Genomic DNA, 7,455 nt, shown 5'->3' on the forward strand with positions numbered 1-7,455 from the left:
TCTGTCAGACAAAGCCATAAATCTTTCGTTCCGTTATTATTAACTAGCTCTGTAGTGCATTGTGGGATGCCAGTCAATTACAGTCTATAAAATGTTTTTTTTTTTTTTTTTTAAATTGTCTTAACTTCAAAATACCTGCACAATTAAAACTTTTTAAATTTACTTAAAAAACAAATATGTTGTCACCACGGGGTCCTATCCTACTATAGATGTCCCTTAATTTATTTAGGCGCTGGAAAAATCTTCCGTATAGTTATGATGAAAACATTTTTCATCTTAAGATTTTTAACCCCAGCTACTTTAAAATTAAAAGTAACGTAACAAGCTCGAAAACATAAAAACATTCCGATTACCGCTAACCGTCGAATGATTCATCCCAGAAATAAGTGCAACACTGAATCTTGTAAACGCCCAACACTCGGGACCACCAGACACGAGCTGCAAATGCTGTGGAAACAAGCTGAATGAAGGTGGTCCATCTGCATCTCTGAAAATTCATGGGTAAAACGTTCATGACGCGAGGAGTCGGTGAACTCTGCTCTGCCCCCTTGACAACAAGAGAGGATTAGTGTCCCTCATCGACCGTGGCATCCTGCAACAACACTTCAGCAAGAGGTCAGAGCGGCCGGGGGTCTCAATCGCAAGCCGCACGAGCGATGTGACCGCTGACGGTGCCACCAGATACACCTGGTCTGCAGCCTGTTCCTCGGTCTGCGGCCGAGGAGCCTCGAGCGTCCACACCGGGCCCCGATGTCAACAGATGCAAACCACAGAAAAAGAGGAGGAAGTGGAAGACGGACGGATAAAAGAGAGCACGTTTGAAGCACAAACTTTTCCAAAATAAAAGCAGGAATGTGCACTGGGCTCTCACGGTCGCCGGACATGAAAGAGGCAGCAGTCCTCCAGAGGCGCAGGAAGATTCTGGAAGGTCCGGCCCCGACCGACGTAGTCCGAACAACGGCCGGCGTCCGTGGGACTTTCGCGGAGAGAGAAGGAGGTACAGCGGGCAGAAGGTCGACCGCCGGACGAGGGCTGAGCCAGACCGTTAACGGTTTACAAAGCGCAGGGGGTCGACGGAGCCCCTCGGAGAGAAAGCACATCTTGTCAGAGTTCCAGCCCTGTTATTCAAGCAGAAAGTCCCCTCAGCTGGGTGTGAGGGCCCGCGCAGAAGGCACAGGGGACATGTCAGAGTGAATTACTGCACCGCGCGGCCCTTTGTTCCCGCGGCCGCAGCAAGTCACGGCACGGCCTCGTCCGTCACGGGACCCGAGCGCGGCACGGCGACGCCTCCCGCGCTCGGGCCCCTGGACCGTCCCCGATGACAGCAGCTCCAGGCGGCGGTTTGACAGGTCCGCTCCTCCTTCGACATGCGGCAGCCTGAAGCCACCAACCAAGGGAAAACATACATTCGGGTCGTTTCATGAGTCCAGCAGCACAGACCCCAAATCCCTCAGAACGTAGAAGGAAAAAAAAAAACCCACAAACCCGCTTCTTTAAACAGAGCTCTGAAGTGAGAGACTCTTCCCTTCCCCATCAGCTGTTTGCTTCTTCTGCTCTTTGTGTGAACAAAGATGCCACACGCCGCCCCTGGCGTCTCCCTCTGATACCGCGTCCCGCCGAAGAAGCGTCGAGGAACAAAAAGACGAAGACAACTCGCCAGAAAGAAATGCATAAAAGGTTAAGCTTGAAGGACCTTTTTTCGCCTGACTTTTATGGTCTTTGTAGCCTCCCTGCTTTGAAAAGTACGCTCACACAAAGGTGTTTCCATGGCAACGGTGCCGTGCGCCCACCACTGCAGCAATGGAAGGCTAACCTTTACTTCTGTGACTCTCTTCTACTTTGACTTCGGGTTATAAGTCCAGGCTTTAACCCAAAAGTGTGATCTTTTTCAGAACGACATGAGTAAGACTGACTAAACGCTTGATTATGGCAGATGATGACCTGGTGTCGGGCCAGACCCCGTCGCGTTTGAACAACAATGCTCCTCAGAAAAAAACATGGAAGGAACTGCTTAGAGGGAAGGAAGTGGAAAGAAGAAAAAAAATCACAGACAGACGAAGTCTGGCTCGTGGTTCTGGGAGATCCTCGCGGAACCAACTCTCGAGGAGCTGTCTTGGCCTGCACGGCTCCGCACTCGCAATATTTACCGCTGTTTTTGCGCGCCGAGCTGCGGGAGCCGTGCGGATGTCGGGCAAGCGACGGATCGCAGCCGTGATCCGGCTCTACCGGCCGTCTGCCGATCCGTTCCCTTTCGGCTGGTCAAGAAAGAGAGGGCACAAACTCCTCCGTGTCACACCTCTGATAATTCACATTCTTTTTTTTTTTAACCACAAAAGTCACATTTCAACTGCGCTGAGCTGCTCCAAGAGCTCCCCGGCAGCCTGCGTCATCCAAAGCAACGTGTACAGTACGTAGATACGGTGGTCACGTACAAGAACGTACCTGTCTTCAGCTTCACAGAACTGAGACCTTTCCAGCACTGGCACACTTCTCATGTTGCACACGATGAGAGTGTCAATCCAGACTAAACCCAGGCAGTTTTCATTGCATGGTGGCACATGCTGATACCGCTGCATAATTTGCAAGACACATGGTTATGCTTTGGATCCGAACCGTTTCCTGTGTCGCCACTTCATAAAGCCTGCGGCTTCATCGCGTGCCTCCGCTTCCTCCCACATCCAAGGAGTTTAAATCCACTTACAAAGGCCGGCTTTTTCACTTCACTACGGAAAATCATTCCTCTGATTTGCGGTTCGTAGAGCGGCGGTGACGCGGCGGCCGTAATGGGGTTGGACAGTGGATGCGAGTCTGGCCCGTCGCGAGGAGTCAGGGCCTCGACACCCCGCGGAGCGGCGTCTGCAGTAGAGGGAGGTGTACAACACGCACCCGCTCGGCACGCAGAGCGCAGACATGCCTCTCTGGCGGCGTAGCGGAGGCGTCCCGTCCCAACACGCCCACTTCAGAGCGTTGCAGGACACCACCCCACCCTCCCCCTGGTGCATAACCCAACACCCTACTCTACCGTAGTGGCCTGCGCTGCCCCGGGCAGCCTGGCATTCCTGCAGCAGCCAAAAGCAGCCAGTGAGGACATGCAGTGCACACTAGGACAAGAGATGCTTCACAAAGGGCTTCGAAAACTAGGAACCAGCCACCTGACTCTAAGCACTAACTAAGCTGCAGACTGTGAGCTCATAAGCAAATGTTTGGAGTGACTGCGTGTGTTTTTTTTAACTGAAGACGATCAGACGCAAGTTGCATTTTTCTTATTAGGCTCGTTCTCGTTTCGCCGTCTAACACGTCCAAGCATGGATTTAAGCACTTCGAATCTCAGGTTACATTTCTTTATTCCAGTTCCGCGACTAAAGCGTTATAAGAGTCATAAATCTGCCTCTCCAGCATTTTCGTGGAGATTCAAAACAAATTTAAAAGTATATAAAACACGTATGAGGTAGGCCGTCTCCTACGAGGGGTGTGGTGGCACAGTGGGTTGGACCGGGTTCTGCTCTCTGGTGGGTTTGGGGTGCCTTGTGATGGACTGGCGTCCCGTCCTGGGTGTGTCCCCTCCAGCCTTACGCCCTGTGTTGCCGGGTTAAGCTCCGGCTCCCCGCGACCCTGTATGGGATAAGCGGTTCAGAAAATGTGTGTGTATGTGTCCCCTAAGGAAGAAGGCCAATACATTTTTAAATATGACTTTTTTCATATTTTGTACGTGTAATGATTTTAAACAGTTTAGTTGCAAGAATTTGTGAGTGGACTGGTCCTGTAGAACTAGAAAGTGTCTTTGTTCTTCCCATGTACTAAAAATTTTCTCTCGTGTCTCTCTACAAGCAAAAAGTCTATTAGAGTTCACAAGTACAATCACACTGTAAAACCGAAGTCATTGTGTGCGGTGGCTCAGGAAACACTCGACAGGCATGTCTACAGACCCCCTGACATCATCCTCCTTGACTGCACGTCAGAACACGCGAGATGTTCGAACTAATGAGTCCAGCTGCTTCAACTATTACACCCCGCATCACAGCATTATTAGTATGATGTATCAGCACCATAAGGAAACCCCAAGATTTCAGCTATTTGTAGGTAGTTAATGAGCCAAAAGAAATTCTGCTCGCTTGGTGGTCCCATGCACGAAAGGTAAAGCATAGAGGTTCTTGGTTCTGGCTCTGTTGTAGTGGAATGACCTCTCACTCGGAGCCACTAAAACTCTGTCCGCATTAAAAAAGGGTCTGAAAACTCACCTCTTCCAGACTCACTTCGCCCATGATCTCTCAAGTTCATGTATAATGTAAATGTTCATGCACCATAACTTTAACATCATGCCTGGATAAGACTTTACACAGCTAACCCTATAATGTACATAAATGGTTATGTATTGGGGGGTGTGGTGGGACAGTGGGTTGGACCAGGTCCTGCTCTCAGGTGGGTCTTGGGTTCGAGTCCCGCTTGGGGTGCCTTGCGGCGGACTGGCATCCTGTCCTGGGTGTGTCCCCTCCCCCTCCGGCCTTATGCCCTGTGTTGCCGGGTTAGACTCTGGCTCCCCGCAACCCTGTATGGGACAAGCGGTTCAGACAATGTGTGTGTCTGTGTGTGTGTTTGTGTATCTCAAAAAAAAAAAAAAAAAAATTAGTTGGCAGGTGATCAGGAATCGCTGATATTCTGAAAATTTTATGCAGCTACTCGTGTGATGAACATTGATTTATATAGTGGAAAGAAACAAACCACTTAAGAATCACACGTTTGCAACTATGTCTCTCTTTCTCCTAATGTAATGCACACATTGTATTTTCTCTGAGATGTACGTCATTTTTGGAGAAAAGCGTCTGCTAAACGAATACATGTAATGTAAACCCTATAATTGGAAAAGATGCCAAATTTATGTCTTAGAGTTCAGCTTTCTACCTTGCTGTAAATATATAAATGCTTTCCTATATTTAACATTACAGCCGTGTTCACTGGAAGGACTCTTAAGGCTACGAGGACATCGGAGCAGCACAGAGCTGGCAGAATTCGGGTTGAACAATACGACTGGTAGTCGGACTCGGGCGGGAGCTGCACTCTTCCTCGGTGGAGGGGGCAACCCCACCTGTCCTGCCCCCTCACCCACACTCCTCCTCCAGGGATCTCCCACTCAGAAAATAAGCACTTTCCCCAGCACAGCCACCACTGTAATTATCACCGTTAACCCCGCTTCCACTTAATGCATGGAAACCCCCCCCCCCCCCCAACACACGCACACTGCATCCATTTCTTTTAATGGCATTTTAAACCACACAGTGAACATGAAAAACATGACAGAGAAGAAGAACAGGTCCCCACTCATTTCCTCCCTGCAGGAAGCCGCGCTGTATGTCTAACTGCATATTATACCCTTATGTTTACCTGCATGGGCACATATTATTCCTTTTGAGTTGGGCTGCTCAACAACTCATACACACACGCAATTTAAATAATGAACGTGGGAGATGCACGAGAAAGGGAAGCAGCTAATTTTCCAGATCTCCATTATGTTGCATCTTTGCCTCACTCTTAAACATGTTTTAAAACACAGTAATTCCGTTGACATTCAGTCCTTCCCAAGAGATCGATTAGTTTCACACCGTCAAAGACACAAACTGTTAAAGGACAAAGGGCAGAAGACAGCACAGTGTAATACAGAGGATTTGACTTTTCCATCTTGCAAATGTTTCAGTGCTTTAAAAAGGCCTGTTATTTATACCAGGTAGGCAATTAAGGAAAGTTAAGTGCATTATTTCCAGCACATGTACAGTTCTGAATTTGTTTTCATAACAAAGATTTGCACAAAAGCCTTAAATCTTTGTGGCACTGACTAAATGAAATAAATCCACTAATATACACACACATAGAAATTATCTAAAATCTAAAACCGCTTGTCCCGGGAGCCGGAGCCTACCCAGCAACACAGGGTGCAAGGCTGGAGGGGGAGGGGACACACCCGGGACGGGACGCCAGTCCATCACAAGGCACCCCAGGTGGGACTCGAACTCCAGACCCACCAGAGAGCAGGCCCTGGCCAAACCCGCTGCTCCACTGCACCCCCCTAATATACTCCACTAGTATAATGACAAAAATCTTATTATTGTTCACCGAAGCCATTCATGAACACAATTGCTGTGAAACTTCCAACATTTTCACACTATGGTTCCCTTTTAAACGAGTAACATTCCTCCAAATGCACTCGTACATACACCTTCGGTGGGTTCTGAACTTTTAAAACTAACTATGTCTTTATGCCCATATTACACTGCTGTCACACTTTCAGCTGCATCCTCTCCAGGATAAAATGGGCTCAAAAATCATTTATCATCTATAAAACAACAATGTAGGACAATAAGTGACAGTAAAGGACAGTTTAACCCCTAAAGCGTTACAACCTTTGCAGAACAATTTTTTCACAGGAGTGATATTAAAAAAAAAATAATGCTGACAGGGCTTAAGTTAAATATGCGCGCCCCTGGACGGGGCCCTCAGTCACAGTGCTGAGGTTCGAATCCCACTCCTTCTTCCGCGGCACCTTCGATCACGGTACTAACTTGCGCTGAATCGAGAAGCACCTCGAGCGCAGGTGGTGCGGAAGGAACGGGTCGGGGTTCGAACGGGAATCTCGGCTTAGACGCACGAGCACGAAGCGCGCTCCCGCTCACGGGCGGAACGGGCGGAACGAGCGCAGCGGACTCTGTGTCGCAGGGAAAAGCTGCCAGCAGAAGTGCCGTCCGCTCTTCACGTCGAGTGGCTTCATCACCGGCAAAATCGCGTATATTCGATCATCATCATGCATTTGGAGACAGACAGTCGGTCGCGTCGCCGACGGATCGTTCGAGCAACTTCTTCTTGTGAATGTAGGATAACTGCGCGTCATAAATATTATCATATTAATAATCGTAAAATGATGAACCGCGGAGCGGGACTTCCTCCAAGTTCATGTGAGGCCACGGGGCCGGAGAAGGCTCGCACAGACACACACACACACACACACCGGCGGAGCTCACCTTTGCCTTGTTGCTGCCCCCCTCTCATAGTCCAGCGCCTTTCTCAGGCTGACAGGTAACCTGCCAGATGAGGAACGAAAGGGGGCCCTTGCTTTTCTAGGTCCTTCCTCCGTCGCTGCTCTTTCGCCGTGTGCGTGTGCGTGTGCGTGTGCGTGGGGGGCTGATCTCCGTCCCGAAGGAACGCGCGTGTGTTTCGTCGCTCCGCTCCCGCCGCGCCGATCTGTCACTGCAGCCCGAACTTGTCGGGGCGCCTGAAGAGGTGTGTTTTACACACACACACACACACACACACACTCAGACTGTGACTGTTCTGTTATCCTCTGGCTCCCCTTCCCCTGTGCCTCTCTCTGCTGCCTCCCTTCTGCCCGCCCTCCCCGGTGATCTCTTACTATGGGCTGCGACCAATGGCCTACGGTTCGGACCCGCGGGCAACGCTATGGGATCTGTT

General features: G+C 49.7%; 1 protein-coding gene across 1 annotated transcript in view; it reads right to left on the bottom strand.

Moving 5' to 3' along the window:
* Window positions 1-7,353, bottom strand: part of col7a1 (collagen, type VII, alpha 1) — a 75,883-nt gene extending 68,530 nt beyond the window's left edge. The window contains exon 1 of the mRNA XM_018756571.2: window positions 7,008-7,353. The gene's annotated coding sequence lies outside the window, so the exon portion shown is untranslated. The remainder of the gene's footprint in view (window positions 1-7,007) is intronic.
* Between the last annotated feature and the right edge of the window lie 102 nt (window positions 7,354-7,455).

Source organism: Scleropages formosus, chromosome 2 (assembly GCF_900964775.1).
Source record: "Scleropages formosus chromosome 2, fSclFor1.1, whole genome shotgun sequence".
Classification (NCBI taxonomy): domain Eukaryota; kingdom Metazoa; phylum Chordata; class Actinopteri; order Osteoglossiformes; family Osteoglossidae; genus Scleropages; species Scleropages formosus.